The sequence below is a fragment of the Rhinoderma darwinii genome, chromosome 1 (genome assembly GCF_050947455.1).
Source record: "Rhinoderma darwinii isolate aRhiDar2 chromosome 1, aRhiDar2.hap1, whole genome shotgun sequence".
In the NCBI taxonomy this organism is placed as follows: domain Eukaryota; kingdom Metazoa; phylum Chordata; class Amphibia; order Anura; family Rhinodermatidae; genus Rhinoderma; species Rhinoderma darwinii.
Window position 1 is genome coordinate 272,816,256 of NC_134687.1, and position 18,421 is coordinate 272,834,676.

Below are 18,421 nucleotides of genomic sequence, written 5' to 3' on the forward strand. Positions count from 1 at the left end.
CCCAAGCAGCGATGAGGCCTGCAGCTGGATTCTCGATGTGGACAGATCTCAATCTCTTGACACGTTCTGTAGACTGTGGACCGAGCCACCTGATCAGCAGATCTAGTTCTTCAGCAGCAGTAATGTCAATGTCACTAATAACGGTTCTGAAGGCACATTTCCAGCCCCTGTAGTTCTCAGGCTGGTCGTCAAACCTTGTGAGGCCGGTTTTAGTAAGTTCGCGGCGAACCATGTATCTTGCAAACTCTGTCATGTCAGTTCTCTCTGACTTTGGGCAGAGTATTGCTGGCTGAGTAGTGCTGATCATATTATTTGCGGTGTTCTGGCTAAGAGACATAGGGAAATACGGGTCTGCACGGGCGTTCAATCCAGGAGATAGTTTAAAGTCCATAGGTTTAGCTACACATGGAACTGGAACTATGTGGTTGCCAGGAGTCTGGTGACTTGCTAGCATATTGGATTGCACCTGGGCGTCTGTGTAATGAGCTTGCTGAGGTGCAGGGTTCTGGTGCAATGTGGTATGTGGAGAAAGGTAAGGATGACAAATTGGTAATGCATTGTACTGACCTTGAATGCAGAATGCTGCAGAAGAATCTGTGCCCCGTTGCTCTGGAGAAATATTTGCGCTGTCAGGATCATTAGCAGCAATCACAGGTTCACTGTTTTGGCTTAGTACATAGTCTCTTGTGCGCTTAAGAGGATCTTCTACCTCCACTTCACATACACTGATGCTGTCTCTTTCACTTCCCCTGGCAGCTTCTTCTAAAACCTTTAACCTTGCCATAGCTGTGGCATGCTCGCATTGTTTGTTTAAAGTTTCTATTTCCGCCTTTTGGCGTGCTGCATCGGCTTCCATATCTGCCTTTTGGCGCGCTGCATCGGCTTCCATATCTGCCTTTTGGCGCGCTGCATCGGCTTCCATATCTGCCTTCTTTTGCGCAAAGACGGCCTGTATTTTAGTAGCCTCTGCTTCTGCCAGCGCTCTTATGAGCTGTTCGCTGAGCGTGGAATATTTTGAAGATCTTGACTTAGAACATAGTTTTGAACGACTGGTAGACTTAGAAATGCGAGACAACGTTTCCTGTAATTGCGCGATTCTTGCCTCTGTGTTAGACTTAATTTTGCATACTAGGCTGTCTCGTTCCAAATTAAGTTTTTGGAAGCTTTCAAATTCTTCTAAAGAATCCTTTGTATTAAGTTTCTTCAAAATGCCAACATATTCCTGGCTTTTCAGTGAATAATGTTCATATGCTGTACAAAGCTGTTCTAGAGCTCCCTCTAGTGGTGAAACATTGTGAGCAGGCTGTGAGATGGTGGAGATGTGACTCAGCAATCTTTGCCATAAGTTTGAGACAGCAGAAGAAAGTTCATGTTTTGCACCTTCTAGATTCTCTGTAACCTTCCATGTAGGCTTAGCAGAGGGTTTAGCTCTCTCACTGTACTGCAGACTAGGATCCATACTTTCTTCTGACTGTAGGTATGGTTCACCTTGAGAAGACTGTGCAATGTTCTCTTCAGACATGACACCTCACAGACAGGATGTGGATAATACAGAGGTGGGGGTGCTAGCTTGCTAGAAGGGTCTATGCTGTGGGGTCACACACACTGATGATTTCTTCTGCAGGCAGTTGCTTGTCTGTGACTATCTCTGCAGGAGCTGCACACTGACTATACAGCTGGATCTGGCAGATATATAATCATCTTTTCACTATTCTGACTCCATGACCAGGCTGTAAGGGTATGTTCACACGAGGGCGTCCGTTACGGCTGAAATTACGGGGATGTTTCAGCCTGAAAACATCCCCGTAATTTCAGCCGTACCGGCATGTGCAGGCGCTTGAACGCTGCGTCAATTACGGCCGTAATTAGCGCTGCTATTCATTGGAGTCAATGAGTAACGGCTCTAATTACGGCCAAAGAAGTGACAGGTCACTTCTTTGACGCGGGCGTCTATTTACGCGCCGTCTTTTGACAGCGGCGCGTAAATATACGCCTCGTGTGAACAGACAAACGTCTGCCCATTGCTTTCAATGGGCAGATGTTTGTCAGCGCTATTGAGGCGCTATTTTCGGGCGTAATTCGGGGCAAAAACGCCCGATTTACGTCCGTAAATAGGCCGTGTGAACATACCCTAAGTTGTAGGGCCCTTGAGACAATCTCACTGTATATGTCTGTATTGAACCGGTACTCACACCAAGACACTGTCAGATAGCGTCAACTCAGCTGAAGAGGCACGTGGGAAGTTTCCAGAGAAGTTTATTTTCAGGCTGAAATACTTGTAATGTACACAAACCAGCAGGTGAAAAGATGATATTTTGCCAGAGTTGAGCAGGAGATGACTACACAGTATGGGAACCATGAGGAAAGACAACTAGGCACAGAAAGAAGGGAGGAGCTATTACCTCAGAGCCTAGCTACAGGGAGATAGCAGGGACAAACTAAATAAAGCAAAGCAACTGCAATAGGAGCATATAACATAACATGACAATGAATAGAAACCTAAGTCGAGGGACATGACAGACATGTTCCATATTTTTCAACGTCATGGGCACCTTCCCGTAAGCATACGGGAAGGTACCCGTGGCCAATAGAAGTCTATGGGCGTTTTTACGTTCGTGTTCATGAGGCCTAATGCATCTCCTTTCATTTGTGTCCATTGCTGTATTTTTTTTTTTTTCCCACTTATTTATTAATAACTTTATTAAACTTTTTTACTAGTCCCACTAGGGGACTTCACTATGCGATCGTCCGATAGCTTTTATAATACACTGCAATACTTCTGTATTACAGTGTATTACTGCCTGTCCATTTACAACGGACAGGCATATGCTAGGCCATGCCAGAGGCATGGCCTAGCAGGCATCCACTACAGGCAGACCTGGGGGCCTTTATTAGGCCCCCGGCTGCCAGAGAAGACACTGGCACCCTGTGATCTCATAGCAAGGTGCCAGTGGGGTGAGAGGGAGCTCCCGCCCTCTCTCCAAAACAACTTAGATGCGGCGCTCGCTATTGAGCGCCGCATCTAAGGAGTTAATCGGGTGGATTTTGATCTGCCCACTTGAGGAGCACTGCCCCAAGTCCTCAGCTACCTGAGGCAGCGCCGTGAAAAGACGTATGCATCAGAATAAAGCCCATTTGTTTGAGTGTTGCCATTCTGCTTCCCTGCTTTAACTCTGTTATCTCGTAGATACTCTTTTTGAGCTCTGTGATGACAGGTTTAGGGTATGTTCACACGACAGCGTCCGTAATGGCTGAAATTACGGGGATGTTTTCAGGAGAAAACATCCCCGTAATTTCAGCCGTAACGGCATGTGCAGGCGCTTGAACGCCGCGTCCATTACGGACGTAATTGGCGCTGCTTGTCATTGGCGTCAATGAATAACGGCTCCAATTACGCCTCAAGAAGTGACAGGTCACTTCTTTGACGCGGGCGTCTATTTACGCGCCGTCATTTGACAACGGCGCATAAATATATGCCTCGTGTGAACAGACAAACGTCAGCCCATTGCTTTCAATGGGCAGATGTTTGTCAACGCTTTCAAGCCGCATTTTTCGGACGTAATTCGGCGCTAAAACGCCCGAATTACGTCCGTAATTAGTGTGTGTGAACATACCCTTAATGTATCTGGTTTGATGGTTGCTGAATATCCCCTTAACCTTTTAAAACTGTGGCGTAACTATAGGGGTCGCAATTGCGACCGGGCCCAGAAGCCAGGGGGCCCGTGGCCTCCCGTACCACATCAATAAAAAGTTACTATAGTAACTGGGGCCTATGTAATAAACTACACGGGCCCCCATTACTATTGCAACTGACAGTACTTACCACCCTCTTTCCAGAGCGCAGCAGAGATCCTGACGTCAAAGCACTGTGCGCAGCGCATGACGTCACAGCTCTATGCGCTGCGCATAACATCCTGACCCTGGATGGAGTCATGACCTCTGCTGTGGCCAAAGAGGAGGGTAAGTTTAATACCACTGTCTGCTGCAGCTGATGGGTCGGGGTCCGACTCCCGGGACCCACGCCAATCAGCTGTTTTGAAAGGGGTGCAACGCTCGTACGAGCTCTGCTTCCCCTTTATTCCGGTCACTTTTTTTACACACTAAATCGCCGTCACGGACGTGTCAGCGATTCACAGTGTGAGCAAGTAAGGGAAATGAAGGGGAAGCAGCGCTTGTACGAGCGCTGCACCCCCTTCAAAACAGCTAATTGGCAGGGGTCCCTGGAGTCGGACCCCAACCCATCAGCTATTGATGTCCTATCCTGAAAATAGGCCATTAATGTTTAGCGACTGGACAACCCCTTTTACACCTAGCATGTGGTAGGCTAAGATAAAGGGCCCCAGCAGACAGTAATCTTATACTGTATAAGATTACTGTTTGCTGGACCCTGTATCTAAGCCTACCTTAGGCTTAGATACAGGGTCCAACAAACCATATCACACATGCACTTGGGCCCTGTATCTAAGCCTACCGTATGTGTTAGGCTGTGCCCTTCCATTGAGGTGTTCCGTCTGTGGTTTCTGTTGGGTAACCACTAAATGGAACGGTAAACTAAAACCTCCGGTAGCTGAGAACAGGGAGCTTTTCCTCCACCCGGCGGCTCTACTTTATTCTAAAACAGGCACACGCATCAGAATAAAGCAGTTAGCGGCGGCCGTAAAAACAACTATGGGCGGACACTAACGGGTTAATTATTAAAAAAAATCTTGCATCCATGTGCATTTTTTTATTATTACTATTTAGCAATACCTTTATTTATTTTTTTTAATCCGATTTTTTTCTTTTGTGTTGTCATTTTATCTCAGTGCCGTTTTTTTTTGGAGTTGGTGTCGATTTTTTTTTTTCCTATACAGTTTTATTTTTCCTATACAGTTCCATGTTTTTTTTGTTTTTTTGGGTATGTTCACGTATTGAAAAATACCAGGCTAATTTCAAATGAAAACAGCCTTGGTGTTTGCAAGCGTATTTTGAACAGTATATTGAGGCGTAAATTTGTAAGCGTTTTTTGTAGTGTCAGTGGAAAATCAGTTCCAAAAAATGCCTCAAGAATTGACTTGCATCTTCTTTTTACGAGGCATATTTTTAGGAGCCATTTTTATAAAATACGCTTCGACTTCCGGTTCCGGCCCCGGCATGTGAGGCAGCATATTAACGAGCGCTCTTACCTCCGCTCCTCATACCACTCGGACATACCTACCTGGACTTCACAGGGATAGCACAGACGAGCATCAAAGCACCGGGGAGCTGACCAGGTGATTGCAAGGACAAATTTGTCTGTAATGGGCAAATCCAGAACCCAGAGTAAGACCCGTCCGGCTGAACAAATATCCAACAGGGCGTACGCGCCTTTTCCGCCCAGCAGCCTGACAGTGCAGACTGAGATACCGTCCTCACAGGACTCGATTGTAGGTAATATTCCATGCCACATTTACTACAGGGAACTGGCAATTCAAGTAGCACAACTGATATCTCTGGATTTACAAGAATCCTTGTCCAAAACGATCACCACTTCGCTAACTCAGTTACATGTATCGGTGGCTGCCCATGATGCCCGGTTGGAATCCTTGGACACGACTGTGCATCGTGTTGACTCGGAATTGACTGATCTCCACTAACTTATTCAAGGTACGCAGAAAGAAAATAAAAAATTGTGGGACCGAGTCGTGGATCTTGAAAATAGATCTTGACGTAATAACTTACGTATAGTTGGTTTACCGGAGGTCAGGGTTGTCGAAAGACCTGCGACAAATTTGTGTGGTCGATTTACCTGAAGCCTTGGGGTTATGATCCCTCTGCAGAGTTGAATGGGCACGTAGGATTGGCCCAATTCTTCGTGCATCGGCACTAGATCAAAAGAATGGTGCCACTTTGACCAAAGATCGCCCGAGGCAAGTCATAATCAAATACTTGGACTACTCAGATAAGATGTCTTTATTGAAGGCCTTTAAGAGCAGACGCGATGGCTTAGGCTGGATTCACACGAGCATATTACGTCCGTAATGGACGGAACGTATTTCGGCCGCAAGTCCCGGAACGAACACACTGCAGAGAGCCGGGCTCCTAGCATCATAGTTATGTATGATGCTAGGAGTCCCTGCCTCGCTGCCGGACAACTGCCCCGTACTGTATTCATGTTTTCAGTACGGGACAGTAGTTCCATGGAGAGGCAGGGACTATTAGCATCGTACATAACTATAATGCAAGGAGCCCGGCTCCCTGCAGTGTGTTCGGTCCGAAATACGTTCCGTCCATTACGGACATAACATGCTCATGTGAATCCAGCCTAAGAGTACAAAGGTCGACATATATTGCTTTTTGGTGATTTCTCGGCGGAGGTTACAAAGAAGAGGCGTGCCTTCTCGCAGATTCGTTCGGAACGTTATAAGAAACATATTAAGTTTGCCTTGCTGTACCCAGCCGTTCTCAAGATTTTCCACTCAGATTGATCCTCTATGACCTTCTTGTCTCCCGAGGAAGCTTCTATCACACTACACTCACCAGAGATTAATGCCTCGGGATCCCAGTCTTCCGTTGCCACTGCTTCTCCGTTGATTATTGCAACGGGGTCTGTATTGCCTAAGGTGCAACGCCTGCTAGACCGTTCTACACGTGGTACCTAACTGTGAAATGCATTGGGTCTTTTACACTCAGCGACTTACCATGTTAGCTTTTCTCATATTATGCATGCTTAGACATATTGCTGATTGCTACAGACCAACTGTAAATTTCATTGTTTTTTGTCTTAGCTCATAATCAGATGTGGTTTCTTAAAGAGGCTCTGTCACCAGATTTTGCAGCCCCTATCTGCTATTGCAGCAGATCGGCGCTGCAATGTAGATTACAGTAACGTTTTTATTTTTAAAAAACGAGCATTTTTGGCCAAGTTATGACCATTTTTGTAGTTATGCAAATGAGGCTTGCAAAAGTCCAAGTGGGTGTGTTTAAAAGTAAAAGTCCAAGTGGGCGTGTATTATGTGCGTACATCGGGGCGTTTTTAATACTTTTACTAGCTGGGCGCTCTGAAGAGAAGTAACATCCACTTCTCTTCAGAACGCCCAGCTTCTGCAGCAGCATCAGCGTTTGCAGGTAAGATCGACTTACCTGCAAACGCTGATGCTGCTGCAGAATCAACTGTAGCCTCTGGTGCCGATGTGGCCATCACGATGCAGGACCTGTGAGTGACGTCACAGGTCTGCACTGTCAGAAGCTGGGCGTTCTGAAGAGAAGTGGATGATACTTCTCTTCAGAACGCCCAGCTAGTAAAAGTATTAAAAACGCCCCGATGTACGCACATAATACACGCCCACTTGGACTTTTACTTTTAAACACACCCACTTGGACTTTTGCAAGCCTCATTTGCATAACTACAAAAATGGTCATAACTTGGCCAAAAATGCTCGTTTTTTAAAAATAAAAACGTTACTGTAATCTACATTGCAGCGCCTATCTGCTGCAATAGCAGATAGGGGTTGCAAAATCTGGTGACAGAGCCTCTTTAACTAGCATTGGCTTCCCTGCCCTTACGATCTTGAGCATTGGAGGGGAGCTTTATTTTCTATTGTTATTCATTGCCATAGCGGCGAGGGTTATGTGCACTTCTGTGTCGGAAGTACGTGAAGTCTTATTGCACGTTTGCATGGGATTACTGTTGGCGGGAGATAATTCATGTGAGGTGTTCACTAGTTTTACAGTTTCTAGACTTATGTGTTTGGGGGGAGTTTGTGGGGGGGGGGAGTCAAGAGTTATGCATGAATGTATTATTTCCTATTATATAGTACATGAGAGTACTGTCCTGGAACGTTAAAGGCCTCAAGTCGCCACATAAGCGTACGATGATCTTACGCCACCTACAACGCTTACATACTGACATCGCACTGCTACAGGAAACCCATTTGACTATGGCAGACTATTTTAGGTTACGTAAAATGTGGGTGGGTCAGGTATATGGTTCTTCTGAGATTTACTCCAAGGCTGGAGTTATACTTTTGCATAAAAATCTTCCATACACAGTATCTAATGTATCTACTGACTCGGAAAGGTCGTTGGATACATTTACTACTCACAGGTCCCACAGACACTCTTTGTATATACAATGTATACGGTCCAAATATGCGTACAGCTCCTTTTTTTAGGACTATAAGTAATGTCATTGGGACTGACAATACACCGAATAAAATTTTGTTTTGCATTCCAAAGAGGATAGATCTAATACACATAAGCGGCAGTCTTGTACTTTATCTTCAGGGGATACAGTTTTAGCTTCATTTCTGGAGGAAACAGAATTAGATGATATTTGGCGCTTACGAAACCCAGACGGTAGGGAGTATTCCCATTTTTCCCACCCCCACCAGTCTTGGTCCCGTATAGATTACATTTTATTATCTACTTCTCTAATGAAAGGGAAAACACCTCTGAGATTGAACAGATGCTTATCTCCGATCATTCACCAGTGACTTTGGAATTGCATCATTGGCTTCCTCATGGAATGGATTTTCTATGGAGATTTCCTACAAATATGTCTGCAGATGAGTCTTTTCAATCTCTACTCAGAGGTTGGTGGATGGAATATGACTCCATGAATAGTAGTCATGCAGATAATCCGCTTCTATACTGGGACGCGGCGAAGGCAGTCTTGTGAGGTAACTTAATGGCATATATCTCCACACTTAAAAATAAAACCAAAAAGCAGATACATGACCTTAGATGAGCATATACCTCTTTTCAGGACACTCCTACACTACAACACAAGGAAAACTGGTTGAAAGCTAAAGGGGATTACGAATTGTGGCTAGATAAATGTGAACAACTGAAACGTACGGCCTTGGAGGCCAAACTCTTTCGTTTTGGTAATAAATCGGGCAGACTTCTGGTTTGTTTGGCCAGGGGGCCATGGTCCCAGTCTCATGTCATTAAATTGCAAGACAAGACGGGTCAGTCTCACGTTCAGCCAAAGTAGATCAATACCATTTTGAGGGAGTTCTATGCTGAACTTTATGCTGGGCGTCAGACTTCCCCTTCTTTGACTCCCTTCCTGTTTTACTCTTTAAATTTACCTACCATCACAGAGGAGGAAAGTCTACAACTTAATTCCCCTATTACAGAACCTGAACTCAAATTGGCCATTACTTCTTTAAAAAAAACAGAAAGCTCCAGGCCCCGATGGATACACCAGGGAATTTTTTAAAATTCTGAAAGATCAAATAACCCCATGTTTGCTTCGCCTATATAATGGATATATGTCGGGTACGCCGATTCCGTCCTCTTCAAATGTTGCATACATTAAGGTACTTCCCAAACCAGATAAAAATCTGGAATTAGCCTCCGCTTATCGCCCAATTTCGTTAATAAATCTGAATCTTAAATTAATGTCTAAAATTATGGCTGATAGACTTGCCTCAATCCTTCCTAGAATAATCTCCCCGAACCAAGTGGGCTTTACTAAGCGACGTTCAGCGATTTCTAAAATTCGCAAAATCCTCACTGTTTTGAATGACATAAGTCTTAATCTTTCTGCTCATCCATCTCCAGCAATCCTCACAATAGATGCTGAAAAAGCTTTTCATATGGTTGACTGGAGATGGTTGGGTAAAACCTTAGACTGTATGCTAATTGTTGGTACGTTTCGCATGTACCTGAAATCACTGTATACGGAACCCACAGCGAGAGTTTTTATGCTCCTGGGTTTCTTTCGCCGCCCATCCCTTTGTTTAAAGGTACCCGCTAGGGATGCCCACTCTCCCCTCTTTTGTTTAATATTGCTCTTGAGTCATTTATCCGATCGTTGGAGGCGGATGGAAACATAAGTGGCATAGCGGTTGGTACTGAAGTTATTAAAGCTACGTATTTTGCAGATAATGTATTCGTGTTTTTATCTGATCCGCTTAGAGATCTACCCGGGGTTTTTGATATGCTAAAGCTATTCGAGACACATTCCGGCTTCAAGGTGAATGTTAGTAAGTGCTTATTACTAGATCTGTCACGACATTCCCGTCCGATCGACTGGTCCACTCTAAGGGTATGTTCACACGGCCTATTTACGGACGTAATTCGGGCGTTTTTGCCCCGAATTACGTCAGAAAATAGCGCCTCAATAGCGCTGACAAACATCTGCCCATTGAAAGCAATGGGCAGACGTTTGTCTGTTCACACGAGGCGTAATTTACGCGCCGCTGTCAAATTACGGCGCGTAAATAGACGCCCGCGTCAAAGAAGTGACCTGTCACTTCTTTGGCCGTAATTGGAGCCGTTATTCATTGACTCCAATGAATAGCAGCGCCAATTACGTCCGTAATTGACGCGGCGTTCAAGCGCCTGCACATGCCGGTACGGCTGAAATTACGGGGATCTTTTCAGGCTGAAACATCCCCGTAATTTCAGCCGTAACGGACGCCCTCGTGTGAACATACCCTAAATGTACCTGTAGTTGTCTCCAAGAGTTCAATTGAATATTTGGCAATTTATATTGGTCGTACCCCCGATTCTATATATACTCTGAATTATCCACCCTTACCGACTAAAATTGCTAAGGAATTGACCCGTTGGTATCACTTATCCCTCTCTTTTATCGGAAGGTGTTACTTGCTTAAAATGCTGTGTTTCCCTAAGTTACTTTACCCAATGCATACCATCCCCCTTCTTCTTAAGCATAGGGATGTTCTAAAATTAAACTCGGCCTTTACCTCTTTCATTTTGTCACGAAAGCGTTCAAGAATAGCTTTGAGGAAACTTATGGTCCCTGTTATTTCGGGATACTATCATGGCTTGGAAAACCATCAGGTTCTCCTTTAGGGTATGTGCACACGATAGCTGCCTTTTACGTCTCAAATTACAGACTGTTTTCAGGAGAAAACAAGTCTGTCGTTTCAGACGTAATTGCTCCTCCTGGCATTATGCGAGGCGTCTTTGACGGCCGTAAATTTGAGCTGTTCTTCATTGAATTCAATGAAAAACGGCTCAAATTACGTCCAAAGAAGTGTCCTGCACTTCTTTGATGAGGCAGTCATTTTACTCGTCGTCGTTTGACAGCTGTCAAACGACGACACGTAAATTACAGGTCGTCGGCACAGTACGTCGGCAAACCCATTCAAATGAGTGGGCAGATGTTTGCCGACGTATTGTAGCCATATTTTCAGGCGTAAATCGAGGCATAATACGCCTCGTTTACGCCTGAAAATAGGTAGTGTGAACCCAGCCTAAAACTTCCACACATATGAACTTGTGGGGTCATCCAGCGTTTCTGCAGGGGAGGGAGCATCTGCATTTCAGAGAGTGGCGCGCCTTGGGCATATTACAACTTCAACACATTTTAAAGCCTTCTGAAGGTCGTTACATGACTTTTCAAGAACTGGTAGATTCCAAACATGTCCCATCTCATCATTACCTGGCATATGGACAATTGAGATCTTTTTTAACAGCGCAACTACGGGACGTATCTAACATATGTCTTGACAACCCTCTTGATCTTCTAGTTGCCTCTACTCCGATCAAATCCTCCTTGTCCCTATTGTGAGAGGACCAGGGGAAAAGTAGTGGACGGAGTATACATCTCACCCAGGTTCCTGTCTTATACATTTTAAAACAACCAGGGAATTGAACTAGAAGGAAAATGTGTTTTCCTTGCTCAAGTGTTTTCTGGAAAACCTGTGTAAAAGGGCCTGGTTGTTGGAATAGGGAGAGTTGGGAGGGTTCCTATTCCACTAGCCACTTCAGGTATTGCATTGTGGCTAATTACCTGCACAGCTGAGGTGTGCTTTAAACAGAGGCAGAGTCTCTCTCTCTGCTCCTGGGAAAGCTGGATGTGAGTAAAGCAACTGTGGTGTTGTGTTTGGGAGTTGGAGCTCTAGGCTCAGCTCTTTGTAGTTAGGAACTGCATGTTAGTTAGTGGCCAGACGGCCTAGGATTTACTTTATGTATTTATTTGTTTTCTGCTACGGCTTTTCTACCTAATAAAACTGGCTGAGGCCAGTAGTACCACACTGTGACAGGACTGTAGTCTGTTCTTACTGTGCCAAAAGTGCCTGTCTACCCCAGGAGACAGCGATCCCGTGGGTTGCCCTCTTACACAATTGTATGGCAAATTGACAGAACGGCAGGCCAAATCCACAACAGCTATAATGTTTAAAGCCTGGAACAAAGATTTTCCAGATGTTGATCTAACGCAGAAGATACTTGGAGGTTGGTCGAAAGTGAGGAAAGCGGTTGTCAATGAACGGTGGCGAGAAACTCACTTTAAGTTTCTTCATAAAGCCATCTATGGTTTTAACATTCCCCCTCATCCTAATGTCCCAGACAGATTGGTGGCTTGCCCAAGGTGTGACACTCCGAAAACGGATCTTCTCCATGGTTTATGGGGATGCCCTAAATTGGCTCAATATTGGCAGGATAATATTTATATCAGACACATGGGAAGTGACTTTAGATAGAGCTCCACTACCGTTTCTATTCCATGATTTACCTGACTCCGCAAGCCCTACATGTATTTTTGGTTATAGCTAAATGTAGTCTATTGGCTCGTTGGCTTACCCTGAAGGTCCCAACGATTTTTGAACTGATTGTTCAAAAGAAAATATATCTATATGGATAGGTTGGAGATTTGAACGTTCCGCGGAGTACACCTCATGGTACTTGAATAGGAATGTAGCTGGTACGCTGGGTAACTTGAAGTGCTAGTTAGGTTTATTGGGACTCCGTTCCTAGATATGGGCGCTACTTTATGCAACTCAACTCAAACATGGATTTCTGTCTGGACATGACTTTGTAGTCGTGAATTCTCTTTGTTTCACTGGATTGTGGGGGGGGGGGGTTTGTTAAGCGGTTGTCTGCTGTACTGTTATTTTCTTGACTGAACCACAGATGTCTTGTGTGATGTCAATATCATACTATGTATTTTGCAATGTATCAGGTGCGTCTTTGTGCCTTTTGTGTGTTTGTAAAAATGTTCAAATTCAATAAACAGATGTTTAAAAAAATACGCTTCATATGAACTACACAGGGTATTTATTTCTGTTACTTATATAGCTCCAACATATTCCGCAGCACTGTACCGAGGTCCTCACTTACTGTCCCCATTGGCGTTCACAACGTAAATTCCCTATCGGTATGTTTTTGGGGTATTTGAAATCAATGGGAAACTGTTTGCAGCTGTATTTAAAGTGTATTTTGGAGCATAATATGAGCGATTTATGCTCAGAAATACGTCTGAAATAAGCCGAGTGAACATACCCTCACTCTTCAAAAAAAAAAAAACGTATGTGTCAAATAGTATATCTTTTTTATGGCACTTTCTGGGGCGTTTTTTCTGAATAAATCATGTGTTGCAAAGAGGATTCTTTAAATCCCATGAATGATTTGCAATGTGAAAAAATGCATGATTTGCAAAAAAGCCACAAAAGACACACCTTTTAGTAAAAAAAAAAAAAATAAGTTTTTCTTAGCTTTTTTTTTTTTTTTTGCACCTAAAAAGCAAAAAACAAAGTGTGTGTGAAGCAAGTCTAAAGAAAACTTTCTAAAAAAGCAATATATAATCTAAACCCATACCCTTTTACCTATTTATGTAAGGCAGACCTTCAGTTCAGTCATTTCTAACTAAGGCCCCATGCACACGACCGCATTTTTACCCTCCCGTAAATACTGTCCGTAAATACGGGTCCTTTGTCACACGATTTTAACCCGTATTTACGGACCCATGCCTGTAAATACGGGTCTGTTGTTATCCGTATTCCACTTGTATTTACTGACCTGTAGAAAAAAAGGTGGGCTGGAAGTGTCACAATCATGTCCAAACCCCTTAAAAGGGGCACATGATCGCTCAGACGCCATTTTCTCTGCTTCTCTTTATTCAAAAATTTAAATCCCCTGACTTCGCCTAGCAACACTCCCGTAATTACGGGTGCACATACGTAGCCACCTGTAATTACGGGAGCCCCATAGACTTCTATGGGCCTGCCCGTGCCGTAATTACGGCATGAAATAGGACATGTTCTATATTTTTCAACTACGCAAACTGGAAGGTACCTGTGGCCAATAGAAGTCTATGGGCCCGTAATTACGGCCGTTTTTATGGTCGTGTGCATGGGGCCTAACGCCTGGATCTGTTGTGGCGAAACACTGAATCATGAATGCTTCTGTGACTATAAAATCTTATCACCACTAGATGGCAACTATCATCAAGAATTATTCCAGCATCACAGCATTTAGTAAGAGGAGCTTTTATTTGCTGTCCAAAACTTATCTAACAGCTGATCTATATAATCTACAAGCTGCGGTTTGAATTCAATGAAAGTTTTTCTTATATCCACAAAGATTTTTTGGGTATTTAAAAGCGCATACCTTTTATAAAATATAATAAATCCAGTGCATTTAGGATTGTCTGTTTGGTATTATTTTTATGCTTGGAAAGGCCACTAATTTTCGCCTTTTTTTTTAACCGTTGCCTTTGATAAATCTGGGTAAGACCTGGTATAAACAAGCTTTTTGCTTCCAATTTTTTTTAAAGATTTTCAAATGGAAAAATAGATAATGACAAGAAAACCCGCAACACTGCGGCTCGTTAAACGGTCCCGAATATAGAATGTAATGGTCACCGACTGCAGCCTCCCCTTACCTGCTAACGGCCACGACAACAGACCTCGATCCTGCGGCCGACGTCTCCTTCCCTGGAGATGTCAGTGCATCTGGCCGCTCTGTTCTGTAATGTCCGCTGGAGGGCACGCACGCTCGTTCCCGTTCTTAAAGGGCTAGCGCACGCATATATAATTATTTCTCAGATCACCCTGGACTATAAAAAGGGCCCTGCCCTTTCACTCTTTGTCTGAGCGTTGCTGTTGTCTACCCATGTTCGTATTGTAAAGTGTCCCTTAGTTGTATCCCGCTCCCAGTGTTCCCGTACCCTTCTTCCTGTATTCTGTGCTGTGTTTGTCCCTGAGCCTTTATAGTGTTGGAGTCGTTGCCACGCATGCTGTTATGCACCATGTCCGGTGTCACCTGCCACGCCTGCTGTTACACCACGTCTGGTGCCATCTGCCACTCCTGGTATCATCCGCCACGTCTGGTGCTACCTGCCAAGTCCCAATTGTCCCAAAGCATCTGCTACCTTCTGGACTATCTCAGGTACCCTTGTGCTACGAACTTTGTATAGACTTTGCATAGACTGTGACTTGGTCAGCTGCCACTCCGCTATGGCGGAGTGGTCTAGTGGGTCCACATACCCTTGGATCGTGACATAGAACAAGAAACAAACGTCCCAAATGCCTTAGTAAAAAGTAAAGACAATATGTAAACATAATCTTCTATAATCAAAACGATCATCTAAACAGAAAAAAGTAGGGAGGATGAAGGCATTGGAAAGAAAAGAGATGGAAAAAAGGGGGGTTAGCCTATTGTAAAACTAGAGGTAGGCATTTGAGGATGTGCATGAGATCCACGTGCCTCCAGTCTTGAAGAATTTATCTTGGGTGTCAAGAAGGATAGTTGTCAGTAGGGCTTCCAAAAGGTCTCTTGAAATGGATATTAAAGGGTGTGGGTTAGACAGTACACATGGGACCAGAAACGGAGGATGCGAGAGCAGGTCCACCAAATATACATCATGTAACTTCTAGAAGCACACCCTTGAAAGCAATGGGATGGGTAGCCAGGGACAGCATTTGCTATCCGCGAGGGAACTATATACCAAGCGCGTGAGGACTTTATACATTTATTCCACTGTAGTGGTGTTTATGGAACAGGAATATATTATGTTCCATATAACAACCTAGCTGGTTTGGTGGTCCGCGTGCACACCAAGTCCCGCCCCCATTTGTCTATATAACTATACAAGGAATACAATCACAATAACAGGCTTCTCCACCTCCATCTAAAAATCACAGAAACACCATTTTTTTTATTGACACGGGAAAAAGACCCTTATTTTTACAGACTGAATTAACAGATTAAAGGGGTTTTACCATAAAGCTTTTTCCCATAAAAGAGCTTCGAATCACTTATTGTTTATAAGTGACAGCCAGCACGGTTTTACTAAGGACAGAAGTTGTCAAACTAACCTAATCTGTTTTTATGAAGAGGTGAGCAGAAGTCTAGACAGAGGGGCCGCTGTGGATTTAGTGTTTTTGGACTTTGCAAAGGCATTTGACACTGTCCCCCATAGACGCCTAATGGGTAAATTGAGGACTATAGGTTTAGAAAATATAGTTTGTAATTGGATTGAGAATTGGCTCAAGGACCGTATCCAGAGAGTTGTGGTCAATGATTCCTTCTCTGAATGGTCACCGGTTATAAGTGGTGTATCCCAGGGTTCAGTGCTGGGACCACTATTATTCAACTTATTTATTAATGATATAGAAGATGGGATTAATAGCACTATTTCTATTTTTGCAGATGACACCAAGCTATGTAATATAGTTCAGACTATGGAAGATGTTCATGAATTAAAGCCAAATTTAAACAAACTAAGTGTTTGGGCGTCCACTTGGCAGATGAAGTTTAATGTAGATAAATGTAAAGTTATGCATCTGGGTACCAACAACCTGCATGCATCATATGTCCTAGGGGGAGCTACACTGGCGGATTCACTTGTTGAGAAGGATCTGGGTGTTCTTGTAAATCATAAACTCAATAACAGCATGCAGTGTCAATCAGCTGCTTCAAAGGCCAGCAGGATATTGTCGTGTATTAAAAGAGGCATGGACTCGCGGGACAGGGATGTAATATTACCACTTTACAAAGCATTAGTGAGGCCTCATCTAGAATATGCAGTCCAGTTCTGGGCTCCAGTTCATAGAAAGGATGCCCTGGAGTTGGAAAAAATACAAAGAAGAGCAACGAAGCTAATTAGGGGCATGGAGAATTTAAGTTATGAGGAAAGATTGAAAGAATTAAACCTATTTAGCCTTGAAAAAAGTCGACTAAGGGGGGACATGATTAACTTATATAAATATATTAATGGCGCATACAAAAAATATGGTGAAATCCTGTTCCTTGTAAAACCCACTCAAAAAACAAGGGGGCACTCCCTCCGTCTGGAGAAAAAAAGGTTCAAGCTGCAGAGGCGACAAGGCTTCTTTACAGTAAGAACGGTGAATTTATGGAATAGTCTACCGCAGGAGCTGGTCACAGCAGGGACAGTAGATGGCTTTAAAAAAGGGTTAGATAATTTCCTAGAACAAAAAAATATTAGCTCCTATGTGTAGAAATTTTTCCTTCCCTTTTCCCTTCCCTTGGTTGAACTTGATGGACATGTGTCTTTTTTCAGCCGTACTAACTATGTAACTATGTAACTATGTAACTATGTAACTATGTTTTTACAACAAAATTTCAACCAAACCTTGAAATAACTGTTGTTTTTTTCTCTGAAATCCTGTCCCCAGTGGTGTACTACACTTCCAGTTGAGCGGCCAAGGTAATTAAGGGAATGAGTGGATTGCAGTAACAAGAAAGGTGATCAAACATGGAGCTATTCAGTTTAGAAAAGACGGCATAGGGGCAATCTTATTACAATCTACAAATATATAATTGGACAATCCAGAGATCTTTCTAATGATCTTTATACACCTAGGCCTGTAACAAGGACATACTCTACGTCTATAGAAAAAAAGGTTTCACCACCGTCACAGACGGGGATTCTTTACTGTGAGAGCAGTCTGACTTTGGAACTCTCTGCCACAGGATGTGTTGGTGGTTGATTCTTTGAAGAAGGGCCTCGATGTCTGTCTTGGAAAATATTACAGGTTATAAGTACTAGATTCTGGAGATGGGATGCTGATCCAGGAATTTATTCTGCCATATTTGGAGTCGGAGGAATTTTTCCCCTAATGAGGAAATTAGCATCAACCTCATGGGGATTTGCCTTCCTCTGGATCAGTGGTTCCCAACCGTGGTGCCGCCAGAACCGTTCCGGGGTGCTGCGGCACTCTGCTCATCCACTGCAAAAAAAAAAAAAGTTAAAGAAATATATATTTTTTTGCTACAAGCTCTGCCCCGACGTTGTAGCAGATGTGACGCGCAGACGCGTCTGTTACGAGTACCGCCCACCGCCTCCCACTAGAAGCCTGACGGAGGGAGAGGAGCCATTAACGCTGGGCAGGGTAAGTATTTTTTTTATTTAGTTTGTTAGCAGTTGTGTGAGAAATGGAGCCAGGGGAATGCCGGAAGTTGAAATTCTCTCCTCTTATACCTCCTCCCTGTAATGTCCTCTGATATCTCCTAAAAGTCTGGACATGCTGGGAGTTGTAGTCCTCTCCCCTTATACCTCCTCCCTGTAATGTCCTCTGATATCCCATAATAACAACCTGGACATGCTGGGAGTTGTAGTCCTCTCCTCTTATACCTCCTCCCTGTAATGTCTTTTGATATCTCATAATAGCAGCCTGGACTTGCTGGTAGTTGTAGTTCTGTCCTCTTATACCTCCTCCCTGTAATGTCCCCTATC